This window comes from Nesoenas mayeri (assembly GCF_963082525.1).
Source record: "Nesoenas mayeri genome assembly, chromosome: 6".
Taxonomy (NCBI): Eukaryota; Metazoa; Chordata; class Aves; order Columbiformes; family Columbidae; genus Nesoenas; species Nesoenas mayeri.
The window spans coordinates 31932161-31958609 of record NC_137545.1 but is presented as its reverse complement, the minus strand read 5'-3'; the positions used below and the strand labels follow the sequence as shown (position 1 = coordinate 31958609).

The 26449-nt window shown below is 42.0% G+C and overlaps 1 protein-coding gene across 8 annotated transcripts in view; it reads left to right on the top strand.

Annotated features, from left to right (window-relative positions):
* The window catches only part of CLASP1 (cytoplasmic linker associated protein 1), a 156073-nt gene that overhangs the window by 42431 nt on the left and 87193 nt on the right, over positions 1–26449 (top strand). The gene's annotated exons all lie outside the window — the stretch shown is intronic.

The following is a 26449-nucleotide window of genomic DNA, read 5'->3' as shown; positions in this document are numbered from 1 at the left end:
CTAACTTTTTTTTTTTATGTGTTTTTATGAGTGAATCTGGTGAATCTGTACTTCTCTGGGTATTTCAGGTGACTAACCAAGAGCAAGCTGTTGGCTACGGTGTCACTTGTCACTGAGCCCTGGCCCAAGAGTACTAGAGCTGTGCTAATTACAATATGACTTGAAGGTGGTTGTCAGACCTGAGTTATTGCTTTCCTGCCTGCCCAGTACCACTAAGTTCTGCAATTGTGGCCTCTAAAATGGTTAAATATGGGAAAAGAATGGTTGAAGAATGATGAGTAAAACTGGTTTCTTAGCTCTGAGGCTACTGGTTGGGTTGAGTTTCCTTTAGCAGATCACTGAAGATGCAAATAGAAAGCAACGTAGCAGCATTTTTTTATATAATTTGTAATTTTATGTAATTTAGAGACTGTCAAATATTCTGTGAACTGTAAAATATTCCTTAATTAATGCTTCCCAGGGCATAAATAAAGAGAAAACTCTTCAGTCTACCAAAAAATGTGGTTAAGATAACAGGGCATTTTCTGATCCCATGAATAAATCAAATCAAACAACTCTAATCAGAATGTGAATTTTAAGTGTATGAAAAGAATTAATACGTTCTATATTTACTTATCTTTCTATACCATGGTCCATTAGTGAATGGCTTGAATTTTTTTTTGGGCTAGGTTTTATTTGTATCGTTTAGTAATACAAGAATTAAATGCATAGTGGGGTGGGGGAGGTTTGCATGGTAATCTGAGGTGTTTCATTAAGTCAGAGGGAGGTTTTGGCATGCTCAAGTATGCTGCTTGTTGCTAGGCTACCAGCAGCCCTTATAGCTAGAATATGAAGTTAAATCCACATCGGATTTCTCGATGATTCTCAGTGCATCTCTGTTTTGTTGTTTGGTATATAATTAGTCTGCCTCTTGAAGCAAAAATTATAGTTTTTCCCCCTTTGGGCTTTCAGCAAGCTAATTATTTTTTGTGTAGCTGCTTTTGCTAATTATGCGGATGCCTTATTCCCCTGGGACAAATACATTTTCGGCATGAAAGAACCAATAATTGCCAGCTAGTGAGCTGCTGTGTTCATGTGGCATTGTGTGACAGTCTTTAGTTGGATGTGATACAGAGAGAGGCTATTGGCCATAAACAGAGATTCCAAGAAGTCCATGCTGCGTGGGTGTCCTTGGTATTATGTCTGGAAGGACCTGAACATAAAGTGTACAGTTTTTCCATGGAATTGAATTGACTTTGGGTCAGACTTGGACACCAGAAGACTTTATGATCAAGCTTCAGAACAGATCAAGAGTGAAATAAGTGATCTTCAGAGAGATATGGGCTGATAGGAAATGATGACCCAAACCCAAGCCATTAGTAATCAAAACGCTTTTTCTTTTTCCCTTGATTATTGCGATATAATGTGGTGTTCTTTGATGTAAACCCTCCTTTTTTTACGTAAGTTACAGAGTTTGTGGGAGACGCCGCTGCAGTGGTGCACGCAGGGGTGCTGCGGTGGTGTGCCCGCGTGGTACCTGGGGGTGTCAAGGGGACTGAACTTTCTCATCTACAATGAATTTCAACTTTGCTCACGAGGGCAAGATTAAGGGATAGAGGAGGTGGCAGTGGTTTTGGGCTGCAAAGAAATCAAAGCAGGAGATCTTAAAGCCAGAAGTTGGGAGCTGAGATCTTTCCCTCACGGACACTTGCACAGAGTAAGGTGAGGGGAGGATGCAATTTCAGTAGTTGCCTGTGTGAGTTAGTGTTCTAAGAATAAGCAGGTTAATTAAAACAATGCTGAAATAGCAGATGTGATAATTCCAGTTACTGGAAGCCTGTGAAGGAAGAGCAATGTTGCTCTTGAGAACAGAACTACTTCTGTAGTTGGGGTACTGCTTGAAGTAAAGATGCTTTTTATTGAATGAATTCTGTTATGATGAAGATGACACCTTGAAGGTAATTAGATGGAAACTAGAGCTATTCTAGATTCCTGTGTTTTGCTGGCAATAGAGCAGAGTCACTGAAATGCTGTTTTGATGTTTATTATAAGGAGGAAAAATCACCCCCATTTGCCAAGCATTGGTGTGTGTCTGTGGGTAGGATGTTGTTTGTTTGTCAACACACATATCCAAGCACCAGAATTACAGATGGGAAGGAGGGGCGACTGTCAGTGATAACACAGAGAGATTTCTAACCAACAAACGCTGCACTGTGCTTTTCTGCATTTGTACCTCCTTGCGCAATTTTACCTCATTAGGGCTTGTTCTCTGTGAACGCTGTTTTCAAGTTGAAATAGAAAATTCCTTTCATTGACCCAGCATTCCTGTGGCATTAAAAAGCAAGGTCCTGCATGGGGGCTGAGAGAGCAGTAACATCTGATATTTGAATGAGTACTATTAACTGATAGTGCATCCCTGAGGAAGGTATAGATGGACAAGCTCTGCTCCCTTTCTATTACACATCTTTGTAAATAAGCATATTACTGCCTCCTGGATTTTAAACTCTCCAGTTCAGAAGGGAGGGATGTGAGCAAGCAGGCGCAAGAGGACACATGGTGCTGAGCAGAATGCCGAGCAGGCTTTTATTTTGGAGGAGAGGTGGCAATCGCCTGCGAGGTCACAGCGCGGAGAAGTCGCTCGGGAGGGTGGAGAGTTTGCTGTGGTGAAGTTGCCGAGAGCCATGTACTGTGTGTGCTGCGGGGCTGCTCGAACCCAGCATCTACCCAACGCCTCTGGTAATGACCACGGGGAAAGGTGGGTGCTGATGAATGTGCCACAGGGATGGATGGGTTTATTTAGTAGCATCTTAATATTTGCCTGTTAAATTTATTTTTAGTGGTGTAAAGAGACTGAAGCAATCCTGCAGTAAAAGGGGAACTTACAAAAAAATAGCCTGTAAACATCTGCAGCCTGGTGGCATCAAGCTCAGTTAAAGCTACTATAAAATATGATAAATTATCTGTTTGGGATAAAGAGACAGGATATATATATATATATATATGTAAGGGAATAGAACACGTTGTGAGAGGTGAAGGACAGGTGCATTTTCAGACACCCTTCCTGGTCTGTGGTGGTTTTGAGTGATCACCGAGGCTTCCATTTCTGAGCTGCTTCCTCCTGCAGCATCAGCTGGGAAGATTATTTAAATTGGTTATAAGTACTTTTGGATTAATGTTGAATCACAGTTCCAAGAATGCACCAAATGGAGACGTCACTGGCTCTTCTGCATTTTTGTGTTTTAACTGTCTTTCTGTACCAGAAAGGGTATCTGTAGAAGTTGGAGGGGCTGGAGGGGAGTAGCTGATGGGGAAAGGCAGAGGAGCTCTGCATCTGTTTACCTGTGAAGCATGAATTTACAGGATAGAAGCACGTATTGCATTTATTTTTGGTAGAGCAGAAGCCTGTGCCTTTCGTCTCAGCTTTCAGAGGAAATTATTTCTGTTTAGCCATCTTTGCAAAAGCTGCATCTGTTCCTTTTTCCTTCCCCTTCTTATCTCCATTCTGTGTACCTGTTGTCCTGTTGAAATCCTTATTGCGTTGTCGATGTAGCAGACTAAATTTAGGAAGTCTGAGATTATTGATATCTGAGTTGAACAGACCTTGGTTTTATATCAATATTTACTGTCTCAAGACAAGAGTGAATGTACAGCTCTTTTTGTAATGGATTAGAAGGTGGAGATCACCTGGGCAAACTGTATGTTCTGGAATTAATTCTACATGTGAACAATACACGCCATTTTCACAGGCATTTTAGGGGCTTGGATCCTTTTGGAATATTATGGTTTCACAATGCCTTTCCAAGGCAGTTATTACATGTATTTTCAGAAGAGGCAGAGGATGCGTGTGTGTGGTGTTATTTGTGAACTGTCAACAAATGTCTCCTAGTTCCGGGAACAAAACGCCAAAGCCTGTTTATAATGGTTCTCCTTCTCATCCCAAACTACATCACCTGGACAGTGTCACCATCTACAGCTGAGAGAACTTTTCAGTCTGGCTCTTCCTGTCCAGGTCAAAAGAGGAGTTGAGAATAATATTATATTTTTCCAAAATTGGAATTGTGTTGAATAATTAAGGTACTTAACTGCTTATTAAAGAAAACAAGCATGTATTTATTGTTCATGGAGCATGATAATTTCATCATGCTGGGAACTTCTCAGCTTTGAAAGATCAGCTGGTAGAATGAAGAGCCTGGGGCCATAGTCCAGCTGGTTTTATTTGCTGGAAAATGTCTGACCTCCGGGTCACCGCTGGTTGTCTGAGCTGTGGTAGTAGCAAATGTCAGAAGAAAAAGTAGTGTGTGAGTTAGTGCTATTGTGTCTTGTGGATTGAATCCAAAGTACCTTGACTGTAGGACTCCCTTGCAAAGGAGAGCAGACCAGAGTTGCTTTGGTTGTGTGTGTATTATCACTTCTCTAACCCTTGATGGGGGAGTTGACAGAAACACAAAAATGCTCTTTTGGCAAAACTTTGGCGTAACCAAGCAGAACCACTCTATCACTGCATTTCATGGCATTTCCAGCAGATGTGCGTAAAATGTAGGCTAAAAGAGTGAGCAGCTGAATGATGAAATGATGCTGTTTAATGTGGAACTCAAGAGCAAAAAGATTATCATGCACAATTGTTAACACTGATAGAGGTTAAATGCATGAACATCCTGCACATCTGGAGATGGGCTCCTTAATGCAGCGCCTGTTCTCTTCTTCCCCTTTGGTAGAAGTACCATGTGGATCTGAGAGGCCTCAATGGTTGTCTTAGAGAACACATGAAACTTGGAACATGTTGCAAGGATGAATTTACAGTCCAATGTCCATAACAGGAGTTGGAAAAGATCCTGCACCTTTCCCATGGAAACTGCAGTAACATTTGGTAAAGCTGCAGAGACACTCACACTTCAGTAATGCTTATATCTGCCATGGTCTTTTCCTCCAATTTCTTCATATCTTGCTGTGTCAGGTTGGTTTCATCTGTAAAACAAAGCCTCAGATCTGCTGTGGTCATAGTCCTTAAAATTTCTGGACCAGTTTCCTGGTATCTTCTGTGCTGCTTTGCCCAGCTGTCTCTCCTTCATAGATCTTTTGTGAGAACGAGTTTAGGGGTCAAGGCTGGAGCAATATTAACTCCAGTGACATTTTCACATGAAAGGATTGACTCTAAATCTCATGTTTTTCATCTGTTACCTTTGTCGTTTATTATACACAGCATCTTCCAGGGGCAAATTTATCAAGGGGATGGTTCATACACAAGTGCATGCATGCACATCGGTCATTGTGAATGGAGCAGTGATTTTTAAGTCAGCCTTTTAATTCTCAACAGTTCTCTGAGAGATGGAAGTACAAATACTCAAATATCCTAAGGGAAGGCTGGCATGCTAAGGGCAACTTAGTGTAAGAAGTATCCCATAATTATATATTCTGCAGATTTGTGAGGCTTATTTGAGTTGTGTTTGTTTATGTATTTCACATGCTGTCTTCAGTGCTTGTTGGGGAAGCACAGCAAAGTACTTCACTGAGCACATGAGACGGTATCACATGCTTTCTGCTGCTATGGGAAGAATTACATGAGTGTTCTTGATGTAGGAAACTCTGCCTGGGGCTCACAAACAGTTCAGTCTCCACAAAAAACGGCAGAGGGGTGATTGTCTTCCTTTCCCCCTTTTTGTGTGTTGGCGAGGTCCTGGGTTCTTGAGAACAGTGTCTTGATACTTCTTGTAGGCAAATGCTCTGGGCTGTTTTATATAGAATCACTGCCCCAGTTAGAATTAAATTGCTGTCTTTAATCAGCAGCCTCAGCAATGGCCAAAGGCTGCTTGGGGGAGAGATGAATTTTTTTGCACCTCTTGTGGGACACTTTGAATTCCTGTGCTGCTGCTCTCATTTATTTGATGAAATTTGTTTTCAGGTTGAGCGTGTAACAAGTGAATGAGTTCAGCTGCAGTAATAGCAGCCTTTGAGGACAGCAGTCACCCTAAGGTAATCAGTGAACTATAGGATAAGCTTTTAGGGGCAAGAAGAATACATGAAATGTGTGTTTCTCCTGCTGGTGATGAAGAACATCCCTGCCTTTACACAACAGTGTGTGTATGGCATACCCACAGTAGCTGCAGCTTCCATAACCATGAGATTTTCCTCAAATATTAGACTGAAGAGCACCTGGTTGATTTCTAAAGAACCTAAGAGCAAATGCTTGAAGGTCTTCTCACATCTAGTCACTTTTCATATTCAAATCATTGACCGTATCTTCTCACCGGCTGGATGAGATGAGACTACCAAGTCCATTTCTGAGAAAGACATACTAATACAGATGGTGTATCCAGTTTTAACATACATTGGTAGAACAATAACTGCAGTTACAGCCATGTGAGTTGGGGGCATGAAAAGGTCCTTTCTTCTAAACGCAGGGGTGGACAAGTGCTGATTTGTTACTCCAGTGGGAAGTACAGTTCATGCATTGTCTATACTTGGCCCTGGTCTGGCCAAGTTGCCCTCTTCCTTCATTCATTTTGGCTGAAGTATTTTGTTTGCAACATAAATATAGTGATGTGAAATAGAGCAAAACCAAACTATAATACGTAAAAGCGTCCTATTTTTGTAGCATTAAGACAGCAAATACTGCATAATGACTGGGTTTCTTCTGCCTGCTGAAGGAATTAATTCTGCCCTGCTGCTCTGTCAAAGGAATCCTTTTGTTGCATTGTGAGGCAGTTTGGGTCGGTCTTGTTTATTCCCTGAAGCCCAAAATTGCAGACAGCCCTGGATAATCCTGGCTTGGTTTACACCCTACGTGTAGCCTGAAGGGAGCTCACTGCAGCCAAACCTTCATGAGGAAAACTGCTAATGGCTGGGTCTTTGCAGTTGACCTTCAGAGTCAAGCCAGGTGAATTTTAGTACAAACAGTGCACTATAGAGGTATATATACCTTTTATTCACTGTACAGTGTCACCTGAACTGCTTTTCTCAAGAGTGGCAAAACCTATAGCAACTACACTTCCAGACCTGCTCCTTTTCCCGTGGCAGACCTGGCCCACCATCCTTCAGAGCTCGTCAGGGCACCACGGAAGTCCTTTAGATGCTTGACATGGAAGTTTCTGGTACTAGATGCAGATACCAATGTCTAATGAATATGAAACGTATGTGGACTTTGTTGGAGACAGGGCTGGATACTGGTTTGACAAAGAGTTTTGGACGCTTATATGTAGAAGTAGCAAAGATAAATTTACACTTTTTTAGTCTAAATCTGTTCCCTTTGATGTTAATGGGATCTTTCTGGTGATTTCAATGGGAAATGAAAGGAGCACTTTGTAAACTGCTGCTTGACTATGTTGTAATAGCCTTGTATGGGTGTTTTAGGCATAATTGCTTCTAGACTTTCAGGGGGAAGGGGAAATAGAAGTTTTGCGTGTGAGATAGCGTTGGCACTGCTTCTCAGATGTTTTCTTTATGAAACTGGCATTGGCTCTTACAGAGTTGGTGCTGCCTCCACCCCCATGTAATGAGGCTGTTCCCTTCAGGTATGGTGTGGGTGGAAGAGAGACATGTACATCTTGCATCTCTAAGAAGTGATACATGTCTTCCACATACATCTCTCCTGAATAATGGGACTTCTGTCTAGTGGAGCTCTGGCTCCTAATGAGACCTGACATTTCTAATTAGGTCTACTTTAAGAATAATGCGTCTGATTTTGTTCTCGGTCATTTATATTTCTCCCCCTGTCCCCCAGCTCTTGCTGGTGAGCAGGAGGGATCGGGGCAGTCCTGGAGCCAGGCCTGGAGAGGCGGTGGCTCTGCCAGTGCCCTTCAGCTCTGATTTCTGCTCCTGCTGTTTGAGCTCTGTGCTGGCCAGGAGCTGAACCTGCAGAGACTTTAATCATACGGACCTCCTATGATGTGGAGAGACAATCACATTCCTTTTCACCGGAGACTTAAATGAGATCTGATCCCAAGTTTCCCCAGGCAAAATGTTTATGTACCAGGTCACTGCAACTTATTCTTTGTCCCTTCCCCCATAAGAAATTTCATGCTTATTTCTATTGCTTTCCTCAGTTTTTTTATTTTTTGTGATGTGCTGGGTCTTGTCTCACTACGGTGGGCTTTCTCCAAGGATCTGAGTCTGGGGTGGGTCTTGAATATGCACATCGTGATCCTTGCTTGCTGCTCCCCTTAGTTTTGCTCCCTGAATCCTATTTATTATTGTGGGTTATAAAGAAAGCTTGTCCCTATTTTTGTCCAAACTATTTATCGTTTATAGCAATGTAGTATAAGAAACACTATGCACTCTGCCTGAGATTGTGGGAGTGATTATGGCATGGAAGTGATTTCTATAAAACAACACACAGTACAAATGCCAATAAAAGACCGTAAGCGGCTCATCTCGTCACTTTTGAGCTAGAATCTTGACTTTTCTGTACCTTTAGTGCATAGACCACTGATTCCAGAAAACGTCCGAACTGGAAATAAGGCCTTCCCAGCAAGACATGTTTCATTTGATTTTATGCAAGTTCCGGTGTTTTATGCACTACAGAGACTGAGGGGAGAGCTTTATGCTTCTTTTTGCCATGAGCTGGTAGCTTTTTCGCTTTGAGGATGGCTAGTGAAACACTGAAACAGGTTGCCCAGAGGATCTCCATCCATGGAGACTTTTAAAGCTTGGCTGGATGAGACACTGAGCAACCTGATATGACTTTATCAGCACTGGTTTAGGAAGCAGGCTGGGTCATTTGACCTCCACAGGTCCCTTCCAACCTAAATTATTCTGTGATTTGTATTTGTATTTCTCCTTCAATAGGAGGCAGCAGTTATCAAAGAGCTCCAAATTATGATTTTTTTTTTTAATTCAGTGCTTTTGTAGCTGTGTGTGTTAGCAAGCTGAAGACAAAGATTTCCAGTGTCATTTGAGGTGGTGTGTTTGTCTGTTACTGAACACTTTGGTTTATCAAGAGCGATAACAGTGCTAAAGGCAGAAGAAAATGTGACCTCAGCTAACAACACAACCTGATAGCAGCATGAAGTGCCCACAAGCCACAACAGAGGCACCTCTATAAATGGCAGCTTGTATCACTGTACATCCTCTGCTGATTTGGTGTTATACTAGAATTGATGAGAACACTATTCTAGTTTTATTGGTCTGTCATCAGTGCGACTGTCAAATTGCATGTGGGCATATTTAGTGAAGAATTAAGATGTAGGTTGCTCTTTGATTTTAATATAAAGAACTTAAAGCTGGATATTTAAAGATGGATATATTCTTGTTGTTTATCTGAGGAGCAGCTTACTACAAATTAGTATGTGAGACTGTATTTTGTTCCATCACTCCATTCTTCAAAATACTTTTAATGAGTCTTCTGAACCTTTGCTTGTAATGGTATTTTGCTGGCTGAGCTCCGTGTTCCTGTTCCCCAAGTAGGAAAACTAAACACTTATTTTAACTCATGATGTTTGAATCTTTTTTTTTTTTATGTCTGTGACCAAGTAAAGTCTTTGACCCTCTTATCATAATGTTTGCAAAAGTAAGCTAAGTAAGCCTGGTTTAAATGTAACCTAACTAAGAACCATTCACCTCAGCCTGCCCTCACCACCACCAGACTGCCCTTGTTCTAGGCAGTAATTATCAGTGGGGCTTTGTGTCAGTGTGATGGAGTTTCCAGATGCTTGCAGGAATTAGTAGATTCTAGTGTTTAAAAAGATTAACACAAAACTACTCTAAAACAAAGAAGGAATGGAAGTTTTCTGGCCCATCTACTCTGTTCTGCTTTTTAGTGAAGGCTTCATCAATTCAGTCTCCAGGTTGTGGAGTGGAAGGAGTGCAATAGCAAGGCCTCGTGGAGCTTTGCATGGGAAAGCAAGCAAGGCAAACCGTTCAAAATGAGGCTAATTGCAGCATTGACTTCTTATGACTGCCAGTACGTAAAGGTGGCATTGAAACTCATGTTTCCCAGATAAAATACCTGATCTTGCTTGCTTTCCATCTCTGGAGCAAAGCTGAAAGTGAATCTAAATATAGTTGTCTGTAACGTGCTGTGCTTCACGTGTGCCAGTTCCTCTGTTTGCTAATTCTTCTGTAAGAGAAGGCAAGCACAGATGGCTGCTAAAGAGAACCAGATGATTTGCCAGCATGGTGGTGTGTTTGCAGGAGTGAGACTTGGACAGGCTTGAGGCTGCTTTATTGTCATTGCTTTTACTTCAAAGTGGTAACTTTAAAAGTTGAAATTCCTTGGTTTTATCCCCTTTTTTTAAATTTATAGTAGGATTTATTTGTGGGTTTTTCCATTTTAGCAAGATGCTTGTTGACTTTTCAGTAATCTATTGTTAAGGAGCCATTTTTGTTAGGTGTGGAGTCTAAATGTCAGTGGGACGTGCATGAAGAAATTCAAAGGTAGGACATGCCTCAGTTCCATAAGGCACTTAGGGATTCTTCTTTCCATAGTGCCAGGCGGCAAGGACTCCTCATCCCTTCCCAGACCCTTTCCTTCAAATTAAGTAATGCCAAGAAGAGGCCCGCACCAGTGAGACAGTATGAGTGTAGTTTCATCATTTTAGCTCAATTGACTTAGCTTAGCTGGACCAAAAGCCCCCCAGGTGCTGGTTAATGTGCAGGGTAATGGTTCAGAGCTTGATTGCTTGGCTGGCTTGTGGCTCCTAAGCATAGACTCAAAAATCGGCAGCATCTGGGGAGCTGGGGGGCTGTGTTCAATATCCATTGAACCAGGTCACTGCTTCAGGCTGCCACAGCAGTACAAATAGTAAATAGCCATTGTGTAACAGAGTAATTCAGTTCCGGTCTGGACAAAATAATAACTACTGCTACTTGGAAAGTGCTCCGTAATGGAGGTGAGTGATTCAGGTGGCTCAAGTGACCCAAGTGGTTGAATTGTGAGCCTCAGATGAACTGGACTGATCCTGCTCTTGTGTTCAGGGTACCCCCAAAGCCTTTTCTCTCGAAATAGACTGGTAGCTGATAAAGCAGTTGGTGATATACAAAGAATAATTATCCATAGACAGAAATCTCTTACTTCCAGGTTACCAGCAAAGATGGCAGTCCAGCAGGCCCTTCAAGCTGTAACTGGTACTTGCCTTCTCCTGAAATGCTGAAGGTTTATCTGCACACTGAACATGGAATTTGAGTTTAGGGATTTAATAAGACACTATTTTACCACAAATTTTATTCCTATTTCTGAGTTTTGGCAGGGTGCTGCTGACTGCTGGCTTACCCCTGTTTGGTTTCAGTAACAGCTGTTGGCAGATGGCAGCAGTTTGAGTGCTCCCTGTTACTTGTGGTTAAACAAGGTGCCGGCAGTCTGTGTTGCATGTTAAAATTTACTGAATTGGGTGGAAAAAGTTATGTGGCTTTTTCTTTTGCAACCCAGTCTGCTGACATCTTCTGGTAGGCTGCTACTCATACACTTTTCTGTTTTCCTTTACTTCGTATCTCTGTAGACTATAGTCAGTTGGTCATGCTATTTTTTTAATATTAGTTCTTCACACTGACTCTTCAGATAGTCTAAGAAGTGCTTGGAAACAGTTTCTAATTATAAAAACTTGCTAATTCGGTGCTCATCTCTGCCTCCACTTTCACACCTCCTCTGTGCTATTACCACCTCCATACCTGATAGTGTTTGAGTCGTGGAGTTTGTGAGCATTTTTTAATGTGCTAACAGACAGTAATCCTGCCTGTCAAAGGGATTATTAACACTTAGTTAAATGTAGCATAACACTGACATGGCCACTCTTTCTGCTTCTGATTTGTGAAAATGTAATGCAACTGCATAACAGTCTGGAACCTGACTATTGCTCCTAAGTAGTATTATAATTTAAAAATATTTGCTTGTCAAGCTCCTTTTACTTGGTGAATGAGTAAATGGAAATGGTGAGTCTCTGCTCTCAAATGCTTTTTACATCTGGTTGAAGTTGTGTGTGCTTTGGGACAGGTGTACTTGCAGGGCTGTGAGTCACTGTGAATACTCAGGTAAATAAGGACAGAAGTTAAAGGTTCAAAAATTAAACTCTCAGATAAAGTCTGTATCTAGTTGTCATAATTTGAAGATTGATGTTAGTGTCTCTTTCAGTTAGTAAAAGGGAAGGTGTTCATGTTGCCTGGATTCTTGATGTTGCTACACCACGTAGTACAAATAATAAATACAAACCACCAAAAATATATACTTGTGTTTAATACAAGTGCATAGCTTTGCACATCCAAGTGAGAGGTTATTGTGAAATGAATGATGTACAAGGATTTTTACTTTCCAGAGCCTATTTCCATCTCCCAAAATGAACTCAGACAATGTACATCAAGTACCATGTTAAGCTCTGTGCTGGCTACCTAGTTATATGCATTGCCTGACCACAGAGAGACCAAAAATAACCACTATGCTGCCAATAAAAATCACTTAGTTGAGTGTCCTGCCTTTATCCGATCCCTGTTTTTCCCCTTTCTCAAAAAAATACCCCGCTCAACTCCAAATTACCCAGCACATTTAGAGTATAGATGGATGGTTCCTGGTAGCAGCCAAATGAAGAGAATAACCTCATGAGCTTAATTTCCTGCTAGACTCCTTACAGTTGGCAGGAAAAGTTGCCAGGGTGTGGGATCTGTGTAGGTGATACCGAAACAGGTTGGCACTTCAAAAGAAGGATTTCACTGTGGTGGATAATCTACATGTTTCCAGCTAAGTAGTAAAAACTTATCAAAGTTTTAAGGTTTATGAGTTTAAGGTTTATGAGTTTAAGCTTTAGGGTGTGTTGTACATCCTAGAACTGAAAGGAACATAGGAGCTATTAATCTTAACATGCATTTTGTGATTTTTCTTTACTATTTGACACAGTATTTAACAAAACAGAAGCACAGTGATGTAATGGCGTCTGTGGTTCTCCTGGTGACTTCTGCCTACAGCACGAGCAGGCTGAGGAAAAGGGGACAGCTTGTTTCTAGGAGCTGAGTCTTTATATGGACTACGCTTGACAGCTTGCAATGTGGAATAAAGTGTAAATGTCATGTACAAAGGAAGTAGCTAGCTACAGGGCAGACACATCAATACAAGGAGGAAGAAGCTGCTAATTTGTCCCTTTGAGTTATCAATGCAGTGACCCTTCAGGGTGCAGACGTACGAAATGTCTGTGCCAGCCAGACTTGCCTAAGGGAGAGGAGAGATCTCAAGCTCTTTGGAAAATCGTTCCTTATATTAATGAAATATTTTCTTTTTGTTTTTGACTTACCGACTCATTTCAAGTTTTGCGTGGAGGCAAGTGTGCCTGTGTGAAGCCAGAAGTCTTATATAGATGGACATCAGTTGTATTTGGTTAACCTACAAGACTGACATGGACATTTCCTTTGCATCTGCCTGGATTTGGGATTCCTTATGGATGTCCAGATCCAAGGTGTTATGTTTTGTGAATGCAAATGTGTGCTGTTGATGTTGCCTCACCTAATGATTTTGGTGTCTTTTCTGAACGAGGAAGGATGGTATGACTTAAACCAACAGTGCTCACCACCTTGTCTGAATTTCATAGTACATCAGCTACTCTTAGGTTGATAGAGTCATCTGTGGAAAAAGTGTCACTACTAAGGAAAGCTGAACATGGTGTGTGTGTATTTGGTTTGGTTTTGTTTTTAAGCAGTGGTGAAAATGGCTAAGGCAGGCTCTGCAATGACTATTTTCATGTCTCCAGTTCCATTTAGGTCACTATTTTGTGAAGTCTGTAATGGCTGTATCCTGAGTAAGATGTGATTGTGATTAATATTTGTGTTCGTTGTGGTAGATGTGAATGATTCTGCTTGGCTTAACTTTCTTTCTTTAGGGCTGAGTTAAATTATATTACCTTGCATTTGCTGTGGGTTAAGAGCAGCAGAAGGGCTGTTACTGTGGCTCAGCTGGTGTCTTATAACTTGTTATACAGCAATAATTTGATCATGAGTCTGAGTCCTCAGGCACATTCATCCTTCGCTTTATTTGACAGACTCTGACCTTGTACCAGAGAAGATCTTTTGCCTGCTTGGAAGTATTATTATTATTCATAGCTTCCACCACCTCTTACCAAGTTCCGAACTTTGATTTAAGCCAAGTGACTAAGGTCAAAATCAGTCTGCTCTTAGTGCTTTTGTTAAGCTTTTCTTGTGGGTAAGCTGGTTGTGGAGTCCGGGTCAAGTGGTACAGGAGATATGGTAGGAGAAACTGTTAGAATTCAGGTCAGATTAACTAAGGTTTTAGTGGTCCATCACTGATCTTTTTCAGTAAGTAGCTTTATGTGGGGAAACTGATTTCTCTTATTCTTTCATGGATATCGCAGTTGTGGAAATAATATGTGCACAGGGAGGAAAACAGATTGATTACTGAAGAACCCAAATGACCAGATGTGGCATCAAAGTTAATAATTTTATTGAGTATCATTTGGGACCAACCTTCGGTCATGGCAGAAAATTTGGGGTTGTTGGGTGACAGGCTGAGGTTTTGGCTAAGTGAGGTGCAGAGACCTGAGGGTGACTGAGAAAGGATGCTGAGCTGTGAGGAGAAAGTGAATACCAGAACTGACAGAGTCAAATAAGAGAGTTAGGCAGGTTTATGTTAAACAGACTGATTAGGACACAAGTACTTGCATTTCTTTAACTGCCTTTTTTCTTTTGATAAGAAGGGAGGAGGATCTTTGTGCTTATTTTTCCTGTATGTAAAGTCTGAATAACAGTAATTTTTTTTAACCGTGCTTTGACTGCATTATTTATATTGTAAGCTCTTCGGGAAAGATGCCTTTTTCTTTCTTTGTAGCACATTAGAGTCCTCCTGCTTGCTCAGGGCTTCACATTACCTCTGAAATATGAATATTATATTTAATAGCCTAAAGTCATTAATGACAAAAGGAGTAGAATTTTTAAGTGTCTTGACTCCACCTTTTTATTTCCCTTCCCCCCCTCTGAATATGACCACTTTATTTGCTGTTCCTAATGATGATGTTTGTTTATGAGGGAGGAATATGGAGGGAAGGAGCTTAGATCTGTCCTTTGTTTTAAAGGAGCTGCAGCAGGGGGAAACAAGCTTTGGGAAAACAGAAGCCATGTTGACTGTTAATATTTTATAAGCTGTGACACATTTTTGGCTTTGGAGCCTTTTTCTCCTTGACTTTTTTCCTTGAGGCAATGGTTTGTTTAAAATGCAGCTTTCAAGGGTAGGTGAAGAGGGCCCAAGAAACTGATGTGTCTCAGGAATTGAAGTTTTCCACTTGTCGATCAGGAATTCAGATTGTACTTTTATTTGAAGTCATATGAATCATGAGTGGTTTTTTGCTTCTGTTTCCACTATGTGTCAAAAATGGAAATAATTCTATCCAGATCGTACAGAAATAAATCTGTGGAAAGTTAATATTAGAAGTAAGCATTATTGAAAATCCATAGTAACTGAACAAAGTTACTGGACAAGCATTTTTCACTGAGAGTAAAGCATACCTTATTGTTCTCAGGTTGGGTGCTTTATTTATTTCCAAACTAGTCATTAGAGTCCAAAATGTTTTCATAATCTGTTATCTGCTGGTTTCTACTTTTGCTTTAAAAAAAATACACATTTTCAAGGTTACCGTTGAAATCACTGATCCTCTTGTGTGGTCTCGCTGCCTTTTTTACAGTGCTTCTGGGAAACGTAGAATGCTAATTATTTAGTTGCCATTTTTTTAGTCCCCAGTGTCTCAAAAGAGAACAAACAAAGATGGCTTGATTGATGGCAGACCATTGCTGCTTCTGTGCCAATGCCTGCCAAATTTGATGTGATGCTGATCTGAGCTCTGGCTGTAGTTGAACCTACAGAAGCTGGTGTGGCTGCAGACTTTGGCACTGGCCTGATGGTGCTGAAGTGTAGTTTGTAAGATATTTTGCGTGTGAGTTATCAAAGCCAGGCTCTGCTTGTTTGCACAGAGGTGAATTGAGGTGGGGAGGGGCAAGAATCCAGCTCGGAGTGTTAGCTTTATTAGTTAGAGTAGGCAGAAACTTTTGGTTTTTAATGCATCAGGAGAGTGCTGATGCAGCCACTCACTGCCACTAAATACTCCCAGAACAAGAGTCAGCATCAGTCCCTGCCTTTGCCTTCTGCCACTTGGGTGGTGTGGTTAGAACACTTGCCTGTGAGGAAGCATTTATAAAGCAGCAGCATTTCCTTATGGTAGAAGTACCTGGTCATGACTGTTGTAGTAGATCCATGTAGGGCGCAAAGTCACTGCCCGTTGCTCTCCAGTCTTTCTTTCATGGTGCTGCTTTTGTCTCATACACCTGCGGTTTTAGATGTTCTTATCTCATGATTATTGCCCCATTGAGCATTTTACAGTATTTTAAATGGTTATCTAGTTAAAGTTTATTAATTATGCATCAGGCCAGGCATTCTGGGTGGGAGTCATTGGTGTGTAATGTGCATAACATAGTTTTTGCAGCTGTGGTACCTATGTTCTTGCATTAGCCGTTAACCGGGCAAAGGAACGTCTCAAGACAGCAGCCCTGGCCCCTGTTTTCTGTGGCTTTGTAGGAGATAGCCTTGACAGCCTTGGGTTTTTTGTTTGTTTTTGTGTGTGGTGTTTGTTGTTGTTGTTGTTTTGTGGGTTTTTGTTTTGGGGTTTTTTTTCTTTGTTTTGTTTTTTTCCCCCTTTTGTTTATGAATAACTGCACGTTTCTTGGCTCAGAGGGGACTCCTTGGAAAGTTTAGGATGCCCCACCATCTCATAGGGTGGTCATCCCCTGGCAAATGCAAAGTACTGGGCCGCATGTTGCCCCTGTTACTGATTGTAAATACACTTAAACAAAGGTCTTGGACAGGGCTGGTGCTACAACTTCCACGGGTCCCCCCAACACATCTTACTGGCTTAATGTCACTGACCTAGCTGTCCTGTGAGAGCTATCCCGAAAGGGAACAAGGCTGCAGTTTGGCATTTTGATCTCCTGGTAGGTATTTCTAGAAAGCTTTCTGCTGCAGGACTTTTGTGGAGTATTAGGATTTGCACCAGGGAGGATGTTCTGTGGTGGCTGGAAGTGGGATCTCCTGCAGCATTTCTGGCAACCTCCTCCCCCCACTCTGCAATGTGCTCTGAGTAAATGAAGGCAGTAAGCTGCTTTGGGCCATTTCAGAATCATAGAATAGCATCACAGAATCATTTCAGCTGGAAGAGACCCTCAGGATCATTGAGTCCAGCCATAACCTAACCTAACTCTGGCACTAAACCATGTCCCTAAGAACCTCATCTAAACACCCTTTAAACCCCTCCAGAGATGGTGACTCTACTACTTCCCTGGGCAGCCTGTTCCAATGCCTGACAACCCTTTCCATAAAGAATTTTTTCCTAACAATCTAAACCTCCCCTGGTGCGACTTGAGGCCATTTCCTCTCATCCTTTCACTTGCTACTTGGGAGAAGAGACCAACACCCTCCATGCTACAACCTCCTTTCAGGTAGTTGCAGACAGCAATAAGGTCTCCCCTCAGCCTCCTTTTCTCCAGGCTGAACAGCCCCAGTTCCCTCAGCTGTCCCTTGTGGGACTTGTGCTCCAGGCCCCTCACCAGCTTTGTCACCTCCTCTGCACTCTCTCAATGTCTGTCTTAGGATGAGGGGCCCAAAACTGAACACAGGATTCAAGGTGTGGCCTCCCCAGCGCTGAGTACAGTGGCACAATCACTTCTCTAGTCCTGCTGGCCACCCTATTCCTGATACAAGCAAGGATACTGTTGGCCTTTTTGGCCACCTGGGCACACTGCTGGCTCATATTCAGCCGGCTCTCAATCAACACCACCGGATCCCTCTCTGCTGGGCATCTTTCCAGGTAGAAACCAGCATTTTGTAACAGTGCTTTGTCCTAAAAATGTTAGGGTGCTCTTTCGTTCCTAATACAGCTCTCCATGGTAGTTGTCAATGCTTTACACCTCCGTATGCTCTGCGTCTAGAAAACGAGCAGCCCTTCAGGAAGCAATAAGTGGTAGCAATACAAAATGCAATTTCCTTTCACTGACAATGATGTGTTAGGGCAATCTAATCTAGGTGAGCTCCGCTTGTGGTAATTACTGTCATGGGCAGAGGGATTTGTGTGTAGGATGCCAGTTGGGGAGTGCGGGCTGGAGGAGATGCCTCCTCCGATGATGTCATGGCAACAGATGGAGTTAATAGCTGGAAACCTCAACCTGGTCCATGGGGCTGGAGGCACCTGATTGCTCTGCACGCCGTGCTCCTGTCCTTTGCAAGTGAAATGCACTTGTCCATTTAAAGGCTTTAGATTCTTGGTATGTTTCTTAATTCACTCATATAGGATATAGACAGCCCAAGTAAGATAAACCTTCACCTATTGGTTGCCCAGCTATCTGCATTCTATGTGGGTTTTGGCAATTTAGACCTAAGTTGTTGCCAGCATCTGGGAGCTTGGTTTAGGACTGGCTTTGTTAGCTGTTTCCCTATAGCATTGCTGGGTACCAACCTTGTGAAATACAGAAAACTCAACTGCAAGTGTTGCTAAACTTCAAGCAGACTGTCAAGAACAACTAAATTAAAACATTTTTTTTCTAATATCTTGTGATGTGATTTATAGTTTCTCCATGCCACTTGCAAATGTCCTTTTTCAAATATGCATAAAACAGTTTTGAAGGTAATATTAGGAAAAATCAAGTATTTGGAACACTACTCACACCTTTAGTAGGAGGGAGCAAAAGTGGTTTAGGATAAAGAACGGAACCTAATCCAGACTCTAGCAATGCCCTGAAGTTTTCACACCCTTGAGATTTCCCCCAGCAACTCTGTTTGCTCACATATTAAAATAATAACAAATACTTCTAGCTGCTATGGAATGACTGTGCCTTTTAATCACATTTGTATCATTTTTGGAACAAGTACACTGTGGAAGTTAAACCACAGCCCCTGGCAAGGCAAGCTGTGGGTGTGCTGTGGATGACCAGTAGCTGGATCTTGCTGATTTTGCCCATTTTACCCTCTGCCTGCAGTTCTGACAGTTTTCCAGCAAGTGTCAAGAGCTGCCAGAAGCCTGGAGGTGAGGGTGAGGAGGGGAAAGGTTTGTTACTCACTCTTCATCCCAACCATGCGTATGTATGGAGATGGTGCCTGAGGGAGCTCCTGTGCTGCTGCAGAATTGAATTTTGTTGTCTTGTGAACAAAGGCAGAAGAATTTGCTTTCTTTAATTATTTAGGCAAATAATCATGTAAAATGTTACTAAGGCTGAGGAGAAACCTGAACATTGGCACTGTGCAGCACAGAGGATTGATATTAAAATGGAAAACTCGTTGCTTTTTTTGTTGTTTGTGAATCAACAAACACTTTCCTGCATCTATACCAGTCCTGCAATAGGCTGTCCTTTAGGTCTGGAAGAAGATATTTCCTGACTCTGAAAGATCCCCTGGTCCATCCTGCATAAATAGCCTTTTTCATTGACTGGTATCTCTAGGGCTCAGGGTATATGACCCACTTTGCGTTTTTATCTGTGAAGACTGTGCTGATGAGAGCGCAGTGAGGAGGGGGCGATGTCTGCACCGGGGGCTGCTGCTGGCGTGCTTCCACCCACTGCCATGTAAAGGGCATTTTCAAGGGTCTAGAACAAAAAAGGGACAGCGCTGCCAAGTGCAGTCAGCAGGGAAAGCTGTTGCAGCAAAACACAGAAATAGCGCCTTGTTGCGGAGCATTTAATAGAGTGAAATAATTAGTGTGTTTGTGGAAGGCTGTGATGGGAGATAATAGTGTATCTGTGTGAACAGCCTGGCTGGGAGTGGTGGCGGGTGCCCTGGTAATGAACCTCTGGGTGAGAGGAGGGTGCAGGTTGGGTTGGTAAAGGCTGGCTTTGCTCAAATTGAAACTCTGTGGAAACATCTGGAGTTTTGGGGTAGGTGTGGTTTTATTTCCAAGGTATGGGTTATGGATTTGTTGATGCTCTAGAGGTGTGGAGGAAAGCTGTGTGGCTGGCTGGAAAGGGCACTGTGGGAATATTGTATTTCCAAGGTTGACTCTGGGGAAAACAAATCCTTATCTTCTTGTTTTCTCAATCATTCTGCCTTGTATGCATATCTGTACTTGTCTCTCAATTTTTTAACTTGATTTTTTTTTAGTCTTCATGGGGCGAGGGCTGTGTTTGTGCAGCTCCTAGCACAGGGGCTTGTGATTCTTGTTTAGGTGTCTGTATGAACCTGTACTGTACAGAACTAATGAATTCTGGCTGCTTTAATGGATTTTATCTCAACTCTTGGTGCTTTTATGAATTCTTTGCGCTGTAAAGCTTGTGTTTGAGCTGATGCTCTTTCACTCAGTGTCAACTATTTTGTTGTCTCCTGTTGCTACTTATTTTTACAAAACTTGTAGGAATGTGAAACCTTTCTACCACCTCTCTTCCAAATGTACTTATAACTAATCGAACCTTTTGTATTGCTAAAAACTGTCTGAATGACAATTTCACACACTCTTAAAAATTTTCATTTCCAGGTGTTAGTTTCATGAACCACTTTCTGAGAGGCACTTTGGCTGATGTATTTGTAGTTGTGTTAATGTTTATATGCTGCTATAGAGTGCATGCTGTGGCTTGTTAACAAGATAATAATATTGTCAACTTTATGGTTTTAAATGTCAGCCTTATGGTTTAAAATCCTTTTTATTTGTTTCTTGTTTTCAAGTCTTCATCGTTTTTGGTCTCAAGGTTCCACACAGCCAATGTGGATACGACTTAAATTGAGCCATCTGATTTCAGGGTTGAAAATTACAAAATTCCTCAGAAAAGTAACCTGGATTGTTCATGATTTGCATGGTTTCTCATGTTAGTTTTCTGCAGGAAGATTTTGTGTGGTTGATCGGGACAGTCCTTGAGCACAGATTTTGAGTGCTGCCAGGGCTATTGCGTATTCTTTCTGGTAGAAGTTGGTATTTGCTTTCCATATGCAGACAGTGTCTGCTATTGGATGTGGTCAGGCCAGGGTCTACATCTAATTCCTTAATTAACTATAGCATATTGCAATTGGTTTAATAACAGAAGTGTGCTTTGTTTATTATTACTGCTATGGGCTGGTTGTTCTTCTGCTTACAGATGGATGGCAGGCATCAGTATTCTGAAATTGTGGTGGCGGTATGCTTGGGACTGAGTGAAATGTCTATCAGAACAGCTACCTGTCTGTGTACATAGGATGTATTTGGAGCAGAAAACAATTCCAAGTGTTATTTCTTTCAGGAATCTTTTTTCCCTTTGGCAGCTGAAGACTTGTTAGATTATGAGCAGTCTAATTAGCTCGTAATTAGACAGAATGAGGCAGCAGCCAAGAAGACGAGCATCATTTTTCATAGTTAAAAAAGGAAAAATGAAATGTTTCGGATTACAGTGGAAACCACGAGGGTGGTGAAAGGATTATTAAAATAAGAAACAAACCTGGCATGATGTTCTTGGGTTGGGTCACTAAGTATCCCCTTACCTGTGGCTGATGGCACCCATGTTGCTTGTATTGATTACGATCATTATATACATATATACATTGTCTAGACTTACTTAGTAAAAATCTTTATTAAGACGACAAACTCCCACACACAGTTATACATATGCTGGTTTAAAAAGGGCAATGTATGTGAAACAGGAAAAGGAAGCCAAGGTAATAGTGATCTGTGTGTCCTTGCAGACTATCATTTAGGCTGGCTTGGTCCTGGTGAGCCCTTGGAGGGTGCCCTGCTGAGGTTAGGTTTTTGGGAATTCACTTGAAAGCTAGTTGTGAAGGTTGTTGGGATGGTTCATGGAATTCTACTGAAAGGTTGCAGCAGTGTGGGCTGGAACTGGAGCTGGTGCCTGGTTCAACCAGAGAGAAGTGGACCCAAGGGGAACAGGGGTGGTGGGTGGCACTGGGGGTTGACAGGGGTCCCTGAGCCCAAGCAGGTGGTGTTCTAAAGTCTCAGAACTGTGTGCTTGGTGTGGAGGGTGGGGAAGGAGAGGCTGGGGCCAGGAGAGAGCAGCTGGGCATCTGTGGGAGGTGGCTGAGCAAGAAAGCTGTACGATGTGCTGTCTATATACTTATCCTGGCTGTGACTCCTTCGTTTTTTAAATGCTTAATCCTGCTGAGGAGCTTATATATGTCCCTTTATCTTCAGTGGGTTCATAAATTAGTTTTCCTGGAGAAACCAGTGTTGGAGCTGTGCAGGCTTGCAGCTAGGCCATGCGTGATTTTGGTGTGTGCTAATGGGAGGAGGCATTTAACCTCAGCTGATTCTGTCACGCTTGGAGGCTGGTGGGACACCCTCAGAGAGGACTGAACTGTGCCTTGTGTCCTTCAGGAGTCACAGCTAGAGATGGGGGTGCCAGACACTGGCCTTTGGGGAGGACATGGGCTGAGGTGTCCAAGGGGTGTCTGTCTCAAAAACATTGGCCAAAGCATGTGGGGTTGTGTCTGGTAAAAAAGAGTAAGGAGAAATGTACCCCATGTTCTTTGGCATTGGTGGGGTTGCCTGTGCATGTTCTAGGCTTTTTTTACGGGGATCTTCGTGGAGCTGGGCTTTGCCCACCTGGTAGGAGTTGAGCGTGGGGTTTTGATGCCTTGAAGTGTATGTCAGCTTCAGCAGCTGTGTCTGCTCCAGGTGCAGGACACCATGTGGTGGGTGGAGAGGCAGGTTTCTCTGCCATCCATCTTCATCTGCACCTGAAAGAGGGATTCTCTTGAGAGAGATGTCAGTGATACTTTCAAATTGTATCCATCGTGCGTACTTCAGCTGCACTGATGCTTGGAGGTGGGACATAAAAATTGGCACAACGGGGCCAAAACAAGTTTAGTACCTTGTACAGTTGGGCCTCTTCGCTAGGAACAGACATGATTGTAAGCTTTTTTCCCCCCATGTGTTGTCACTACAGAGTACCTATCTTCTCTAAAGCTTACAGACGAATAACTAAAGGTTTTGAGTCTGACACTGTAAAGTATTTAAAAGCCACAAAGCATCTACTTTCATTGCCAAGGAAATCTGAGAGGTCTCAGGCTGGTGGTTCAGGAAGGGGAGGCACTGGCCCTCACTAACTGTGGCTTCTGAAAAACAAGCACAGTCTCTTCTCCCCATTTTACACCTTGCCCAGACCTGAAGGGGTTACGTTTTAAAATGAATAATGACTAAATTTATTCGTCATGGACAAACGATGACAGCTGTTGAGATGCTCCTGTTAGCGCTTCCCAGGGGATGAAGTCAGGCTGGTTCCTAGCGTAAGCCAGCCCAGCCAGGCAGACTCAGCTCGTCTTCAGCCTGGATTGTTTGTCCTGAGTTCCCCTCGCTAGCAGGGTATTTCGTTCTTAGAGTGAGCTGAAGTTTCCTGAGCTGAAATGGGTGTTGATGAGAATCCCGCAGAGCTGCAGTCGTAGCGAGAGGACTGAAGCTGTAGCTGTTTAAATCCACGTGTGAAGACGGCATGCTTAATGAATACGAGGGGCAATGATTGATTATGTCCTGGACTGAAAGCCGCGGCGCTCTGTGAAGCACTGTTACATCTGGGCACGCTATGGAAAATATGAAGGAATGTTGAGGAAGCTTATTTGCAGAAGGATATGTACTTGTAAGCAATTTTTGTTTTCTTCTTAAATAATGTAGAGGAATTGAGAAATGTAAAGCAAATGGTGTTCTCTGTTTCTCTGAGATAGCAGAGTGGTGAGCAGACAAAGGCCTCTTTTATAAGGGCTTGTCTCCGACAGAGAGTACTACATGGCCCTTGTAAATGGGCACTGGGGGGTCTTGGGATGGGAGAACATCAATGGTTATTTAATGTTAGAACGTGGCACTGATTCTGCTTCAGTGCACCTCTGTTGGAGTCATGAGTTACACCCATGCTGAATTTACCGCCTTGTGATTTGCAGATAGGCTGCAAAAAATATGAATCTAGTTCAAATTATTATTGTGAACAGGAGTCAATGAATGGAGAAAAAAAAAAGGCTTTTTTAATGGTAATGTATAGTAGCTTGTTTTCCTCTTATTTTCCGTACTCCCATGTTCAGGTTTCTTTCTGTTCTTTGTTTCTCTTTCTGTCCTGCACACGTGCTGCTGGAAGACTTGATGTGCCGTTCAGAATGTGGCGCTGTCATTCTGCACTGCTCAGAGGGTTATTGAAGGGATATCCTGATTTGATAAATATGTAATGCTTCATTTGTAGGCTTAATGAAAAGGAAGATGTGATTGTAATTCAGACATCCCCAGACCGTGGGCTGGTTCGTTTTTTGGAATGTTGTTTTGTACCTAAAGCTCAGAAAAGCCTGTTTTACACTGAAATGGTAGTTGATGTAACTGCTAAAACACTATAGGAGTGTGTTCCTTTTAATACTTTTTTTTTTTCTGAGTTTTTCTTGATTATACAAAATAGCAAACCACACCCTCTTCTCCTTTCAGAGGAGCTTTAAAAATGCAGATACAAGGGGAAGTGAGTTAACTGAGAATGCATATAGAGTGAAATGCCGCTGATGGAGAATTTTATTACCAGATGAAAGTGGTTTTGAAGCAATAGTGTCTTTTATTATTTAAATGTGACTGACTTTCTCTTGGCTGGTAATATTTGTATCACAAATAGTCATTTGCTTAAGATCTATATGAGCTTTTGAAATAAATGCAATTGGGGCAAATTTTGTTCACAAGTTTTTGTATTCAAAGTCTGTGCAAGTATTTCTGCATCACTTAAACCCCTTTCTAGATGCTTTGGAGATTATAACTTTTAAAGTCTGTTTTGATCTGCCATGACCTTCTGTGTAACTCTCACCAAACAACATTTTTTAAACAATTTGTGTTTGAACTAGACTGTATCTTTCATGAAAAAACCCTCGATGTTGCTTTTTAAGAACTGCCTGTGGTAGAATTCTCTGGGTGACACCTCCTAACCTCACAGGGAACCAGTCCTGTGATTATTGCAAGAAATTGGGGGGGGGGAAGATAAGGAATCTCAGAACTTAATTTGTTTTTAACCTCCAGCCTGTGGCCTTATTGTATATTTTTCTATTAGGCGAGAAACAATAAATCACACTGGAAAACTATGTTAATAAATCTTGAGTTGCTGTGTTAACACAGAATATAATGAAGCAACTTGTTAAGAATCTGGCCAGGCTAAACAGTCCCCTGCAGTGAATTTTCATTTAATTTAATTTAAAACATATTTTCCAATCCTTTAATCATTCTCATAGTTGTTCCCTGAGCTCTTTTCAAATGTTTTTTCATTACCTATGTCAGAACATGACCAGTGTCCGCAGGGAGGTAGCACGGCAGCCTTAGGGCATGGTGTTAGAGAGCCCACATCCTAAATGTGGCGTATGTTCTTTTCCTTAGGTGTGTGACCTCAAATTCCTTGATGTTAAAGTTCACATTTGCCTGAACGACAGTCTGAGTACCCATTATTACATTAACCTTTTCCTTTAGATGTTGTGCTTTTTTTTCCCTAGCCCTTTCCTGTATTCTAAGACTTCTTGAGCATCAGAATTAAAGGGAGATATGTCCTTGGTCACTTTTCTTAACTTGTTGGATGCAGCTGCCTACCTGCCATTCCAGTGTTGTGTTGTGATTGGAGTGTGGTATCATGTGCACAGGTGCATATTGGAAATGTGGGGTTGGGGTTTTTAGATGACTTGTGACAGTTCTCCTTTGTCCAGCTGCTAATAAGTGAATACCACATTGGGCAGGGAAAACTCCTTAAGGCTGTTGGGCTGAGGCCAGTACAGGCTTTTCTTTCTGTTCTTTTGCCTCCCCTAGAATATGTCTTTACTGTTATCAATTTATTTTCTCACTTTCAGAAAGCTCAACCTGCATTGAATTTCACTCAGTGTCTAACTAGGAGCCTGTATTTGTTACTAGATACTCCGAGGTGCTTTCCTGAACAGGGATGGATTAGAGCATCTGCATGAGTATTTGCCAAGTGAAATTTTGCAAAGGAGATATTCCTGAGATGGTGAAGAGTGCATGTGTACCCTGGGCTGCTAGAGGGGGATGGACATGAAGCGGGTCTCCAATCTTGAATGAAGTGTTAATGTGAAGAAGCTTAAGTGATGGGGACTGAGATGGCTTTTCTGGCCTCAATAAATAATGTGCACCATCTATGTCAGCTGTCCAAACACTCTCTCACCTTTCAACCAAAGGCTGTTTTTTTAAGTGGATTAACTAATCTGTGTAAAACTGCAATATAAGCACTACTATGGAATTGGAATGACCTTCAGGGAGAATCCAAGTGACTCTAATTCATTTTAAGTTAATTTATGTTCATGTTTGGAGGTAGAGGCTGTAGTTCCCTTTGGATGTACCCAGAGGGTTCAGTAAGTTTTAATACACCTTATATTTAGAGCTTTTATGAGTTTGAGGTCAGTATTTCTATTTGCTTGTAAAGAATCTCTAGTGATCATTTTAAAAGTTAAAGTGGATTTGTAGTTCTGGATGGGTCTGTAACTGTCTAGAGTTTATCAACAACATGGGTGTTGCCATGTGGTTTTCTGAGGTTACCCTGTTTATTCTTGATCTGGTGTGGGCAGCTGGCAGGGTGTGACAGGGCAGCTTGTGCTGCC